Genomic DNA, 5,972 nt, shown 5'->3' on the forward strand with positions numbered 1-5,972 from the left:
TGGAGCATATGTAGCAGTGGATGGAGTGACGGCTGAGGTTCCAACAGCTGGCTCCGATTCAGGTGGGGTGGACACTTCTTGAGGTTATACTTGTATATTAAATGATTCATCGAATTCCAGATGTTGATCCGACGGCAGTTGTGCCCGTGGCAAAGATATATCCGATGCGTAGGGATCTGAATACTACAGATCTATCCCTGCTGGCCATCGCAGCTACCTTAGATGCCATAGCCGACAAGCTGAAGGATCAAAGGATTCGCAACCAGGAAGTGCTGGATCGCATCTGCGAAATAGAGAAGATTCTGGGAGTGGCCCAGAAGTAATGGTGCCGTATCTGTAATGCTTTCTATCTACCAATTGTTGAATTACTCAAATATCATAAATAAAGTATATCCGTGGACTGCCTTGCCTTGCGCAGACAGCGTGCAAAATTGATAAAGGACAAAAACAAATTTGCGACTTGCAGTTTTGGACACTTTTACGCAGGGCAAATAAATTGCAAGGCGTGGCACTACAGACACATTTATAATATATCTTCCCGTCCCCAGCAGGCAGCCACAAGCCCGACACGCAAATTGCCAGCTATGCTAAATTTGCAGCTCGCGCTTTGACAATGAAATCTGAATAAAATTATACGATTGCGGCGCCATTTGCTGTACAAACAAACTCTTAAATATTGCCCCGTGCCCCAGCTGCTCGTCGACTTCTGGCGTGGGGCATGGTTGAATTTGAAAATTAATTACAACGCCGTCTCCTGCCAGCGGATCTGCCCCAGCCACTATAAAACTGTGAAGAGCGGGTGAAAAGGCTTTGAATAAATTTTCAGTGTTTGAAAAAATATGAAACGAGACGCTTTCAGCTACTTGTAAGCAATTGTTAATTACCAATAATTAAATATAATGAGTTGGCTCAGGCTGAAGTTGCCATGGTTTTAAAAATCGAAACTAACAACTTCAGCTAGTTCATGAGTTGGAAAAGTTTGCATGCATATTTTATATATATGAATTTATTTGGCTTTGTGCTGGCTCGAAATGCCCAAATTGATGCTTTGGACCGAAATGCACACGGCCATAAAATTCACTTTGCCTGGGAATAGAGAGCTTTCGTTCTTAAGCCCATGCGAGAGTAATAAAAATGCTTAAACACAGCCAAAAACTGACAATTGAAGGCTAGCAAATTTTATGAGCCAACAGTGAATGGGATTCGGATTCAGTTCGATGTCAGCGGGAGTTCGGGGAGACAGCCTTAAGGCACCAGTGGCGATTATTCTAATCACTCGGTTTGCAGTAACCCAACTTTAACTAACAATGATATGGCCAAGCAATCTCTGGTGCTGTCCGACTGTCTGTCCATCTGGCTGTCTCGACCGGCCTTTCGTTACGGCACAATCCCCAATAACATCTACGACAGCTCAATCTAAATCTATACGTAAATCGCAACGCACAAAAAATGGCTAAAAACAAAATTTCCATTTGACCATTTTGACTGGAAACAATAAAACGACCTCCACACGTGCACACACACAGGCACGCACACATAGCCGACCGACAGCACACAACATAAATGTTGCAAATGGAGCAGCACAACATAGTAGTTGCTGTTGCTGTTGTTTTCTTCTTATTTCAGCCTGGGCTGTCTGGGCTTGCGGCTAAATGTGTACCAAAAAAAAAAACTAAAAGGGAAAAGAGAAGTACGAGTAAAGCCAAAAATGTTGGCCAGACTTTTTTTTGGCACTTGGAACATGTCTGTTATGCGAAACCCTGACAGAGAGAATTCCCAAACCTCACACACACACACAGAGAGAGAGGGACAGACTATACCTATACACAATCTGGTTTCGGTCCAGTAAGCAGCCTGTGACAGCAGTGGGTTATACAATTTAACCGCATTAATGATATCCAATTGCCCTATGCGGGGTCTATCTGGCCGAAAGTGTAAATGTGTAATTGTTGCTCTCCGAGATATATAGCGAGGATAGAGCAGAGTGCAGAGTGCAAACTGCATAGAGAGCTGAGCGGGGGCTAAATTTGTAAAACATGTGCACTGTCGTTCGATTGTGAACTGTTTGTAAGCTACTTACATGGGGCTTACAAGTTTACCACCGGGCTTACCAGATAAATGACATGCGCTGCATCCAATTGGAAACTAAATTAGAATTTTACGCTCGATTGACGAAAGCAAACTCTATCGGATTATAAATTAGTGAAGTTTTTCTGCTTGTTCTCGCATAGATAAGAGTTTAGCCATTTTCCATATTATTTATTTCTGTACAAACAAACAGACTCGAGTCGCTCTCAAAACTAACGAGGAGTGAATGCAGATTGGCATGTTTTCAGAGCTATCAACTACCCTCTCTCAGTGTATTTCAATCAATCTTATTACCTGAGCTAATCGCCAATTAAATTGCTGCTGATTTATGCCACATGCCAAGCGCTGTGCAGCGACAGGAACAGAGTTGGCAATATGCATGCAACGTTTAGTTGCTCCACTTCAGATGTGGAGCGCAGTGCAGAGTGCCGGATCAATCAGTCAACATGCATAAATGACAGATGCCGAGAGCCGAGCTGAGCTGTGAGCAGAGCAGGGCAGAGCAGAGCAGAGCGTAGATCCGACAGAGGTAGCTGAAGGACATGGACGAGTGTATGACTGGCTGCTAGTAATGCTGTCACTCGACTCGTTGCCGCTGTCACATTGCACTTGAAGCTAATGCAGTCTGTGTGGCAGCCAGTCAGGGCAACGCCTAATGTGCAACACAGACAACAACAGCTGCAACAACAACAGCAACAGGGAGAATAACAATGCTTATTTGGTCAGTCTGCAGCTCGGTTTCATGTCGATTTCACATTGGGTATCAAATAAATTTTGCATTAATTGCGAATATCTTCTGTGAAAATTGTAGTCGAAGCTAGCGCATGCCACATGCCACTTGCCACATGGCCATGCTGACGGCAGATAGGCTGCCACAGGATTTGCATCGCAACTTTGACTAAGCTCAGCCTTTGGCAGTTATTAGCAAATGTTGTTGTTGTTGTTGTTGTTGTTGCCGTTGCTGCGCAAATTGTTGCAGATTCTGTTTTCAGTTTCAGTTTTCGCTTCCGTTTGCAGCTTTCAGTTTTCAATTGCAGATTTAGCGAGCTGTCGGCTCTGCCCCCACCCTATGCCTCCTGGCCATTTGTTTGTCTGAGCTAATCGTAATCTATGTAGTTGTCGTCGTATCGCCGGTGCGGTCGAGCGCGCGCTTTGTGCTTGCCGGCTCGCAACTAGCTACAATTAATTGACGTAAATTGTTTGCATTTCGCCCACAGGCTGCACTGGTCGCCGACTCGCGTACGTATACGTAATATTCGCATGCTATTAACTTTGTGCACTGAGACGTAACTTAATTAAGAGCCAGCAAAATGTTAAGCTCGATTGCAGCTTCATTTGCATTGTAATTGTTGGCTCATTTTTCCATTTCTTGCAGCTGCCTTCTCTTTTCGATTTTCATTTGATTTGCTTTGTAATCAGAAATGCGTTTGTTCAATTTAATCGGATTAAGTAAGCTAAGCCATTTGAGCGCACATTCTTTTATCTCTGCTGCGTATCTGTACGCAATTTTTAATTCAATTCTTTTCCTTGCGACGCTCCCTCCACAAGTTGGCCCACTTTTTGCGTCGCTGTGATTAATGACTTGCGAAAGTGAAAGGTGTGCAAAAGTCATGCAACAAAAAAAGGGCAGGAAGGCTCACACTTAAAACCTTCTTAATTGAGTTCTATTGAGGGAAAGAGCAAAGTGCTTCACTTTTGCATAAGGATTTCCTTAAGGTTACCATCAAGTAGGCCTTGCTGATGTGTAGACCATAAATCCATATTGCTACAAGATTTATCGATGAGTTAGCTAAGGAAAGCTTTTAAAATATTAATTGAAACAAATATTTATATTGAATTGCCAACAAGTTAAACTGAAAAACACTTTCACTTAGTCATAGTCGCACATGGCGTATGCGTTATATTTGTGTCATACTCCAGCACTTTGAAAAAGCTGCTCTGACACTTAAAGTGGCTTAAGCAGAGCAACGCACACACACAAGCACACTTGCATTGCGAACTCACTTAAAACTTTGGACATGCTGTGGCCAAGCATATGACAAACAAAATGCCAGGCATGGCTAGACCCACGCCCCTTGCGCCTCTTGGGCCCTATCAGCCAGCTGATTATCATTCATTTGATGCCACATAATGGGCACTTCAGCTGCGGCTGTGGCAAACGTTTTAGGATCTCGATAATTATCAACTGCTGGCGCCAAAAGCAGAAAAAAAATGGAAAACAAAAGTGAAAAACTTTTTAATTTGCCAACGCTGTGTGCAATTGTTTTAACTGTTGAAAATGCCATAAAAAACTGTGGAGATGTGTGTGTGTGTGTGTGTTGGTGTGTTTGAATGTGTGTATTTGGTTAATAACTGAATGTGTCTTGTATGCAGCCAAATGCAGCCATTGTTTTACAAGCCAACAGCAGCGTTCCAGTTCCAGCGCTGCTGCCAATGACAGCAATAGCTAGAGCGACGCTGACAGCGACGGCGACGCCGACGCCAACAGCGACGCCTCGTATGTAATTTCGCGCATATGTTACGCCACAGCCGCTGCATGAGATGCAGCAGCAGCAGCAACAACAACAACTACAACCGCGGGAGCAGCACTAACAGCAACAATAACATCAATTTGAATGCTGAAGAGCGGGTAAAAGAGAGCAAAAGAATGAGTGAGAGTGTGGGCTGTGAGCTATGTTATATACTAGCCGACAGCGGCAGTGCCAGCTGCAGGCAGCAGAGGCAGCAGCAGCTTAAGCTCGGCTGAGCGGCGTATTCATGGCTGCTGCACACGACAAATTGAATTTTATGCAAAGGCTGCGCCTCGCCTCGCCCCTGTCCGCTCTAATGCATTGTTCTCAAATCACCATCACTCTCGTTCGCTCACTCGTTCAATCTCTGTTAGTTGCCTCCTGCTCTGGCGCGGCGACATCTATGGCATGTGTATGTCTGCATTATAAATTTGGCCTTTTGTTTTCTTTTTGTTGCCTTTTCGTTCATCTCCGAGTGCGTGTGTGTGTGTGTGTTGGCATATCATGCTTATCCCTGTGCTTTGCACTTGCCAGTCGTCCTGCGACGCACGTTTTCAATTGTTGCTGTCGTTGTTGTTGCCTGCGTGTGTCCTAGTTTCAATGCTCCTGCATTTTCCTGCGTTCAGTTATTTTTGTTGCTAGCATTGTCTTTGCCCTTTGCCTTTGCCTTTGCCTTTGCCTTTGCCTTTGACTGTGCCATTTTTGTTTGAGGCTCCCAGGCAGAAGGTCCCCATATTATTTCATAGCTCTATCGGCTCTATGGGTCCATTGTGTGCCGCCCAATTTGCTGGTTTGACATTAATGAGAAATAATGTTATCGCACTGTTAAGCAGCTGTAAGTGCCTTTGTGTTTATGTGTGTGTGCGTGTGTCTGTTTGTTCTCTCAATCCGTTTGTGCAAATTGTCTTTCAGCAGGGGATTAATTGTCATTATGATTATGATAAGGTCTTTCAAATAGGTGGGGGAAACCTTAAGGGCTTAACTTATTTTGCTGTTAAAATCTTAATGGTCAATTTCGCTGAGATACTAAATACGACCGTATAAATAAATATTTTACAGCAAAAACACTTAAGCGCAATAATTGCAGTTTGTGCGCGCGGCTTAACTAACCCATTAACAGAAATTGAGCGCTGTTAGCGGTGAAGCGCTTCCACTCTGTTGTCAATGTTAACTAGCAGTCAGCAGCACTGTTAAACAAGTCAGTGTGAGCAGCAGCAGCAGCTGCACGCTTAACATGGACTGAGTGGCTCATATTATGTTAGCTTTCTCGCTCTCCCGCACTCTCTGCCTTAACAGCTGTTAGTTGCGTCAGCCGAGCAGCATCTGCCAGGAACTCTTCGATTCGATTAGTCTACTTTTAGCCGGTGTCGCGTG

Source organism: Drosophila hydei, unplaced genomic scaffold (assembly GCF_003285905.1).
Source record: "Drosophila hydei strain 15085-1641.00,03,60 unplaced genomic scaffold, DhydRS2 tig00000063-arrow-pilon, whole genome shotgun sequence".
NCBI classification, from domain to species: domain Eukaryota; kingdom Metazoa; phylum Arthropoda; class Insecta; order Diptera; family Drosophilidae; genus Drosophila; species Drosophila hydei.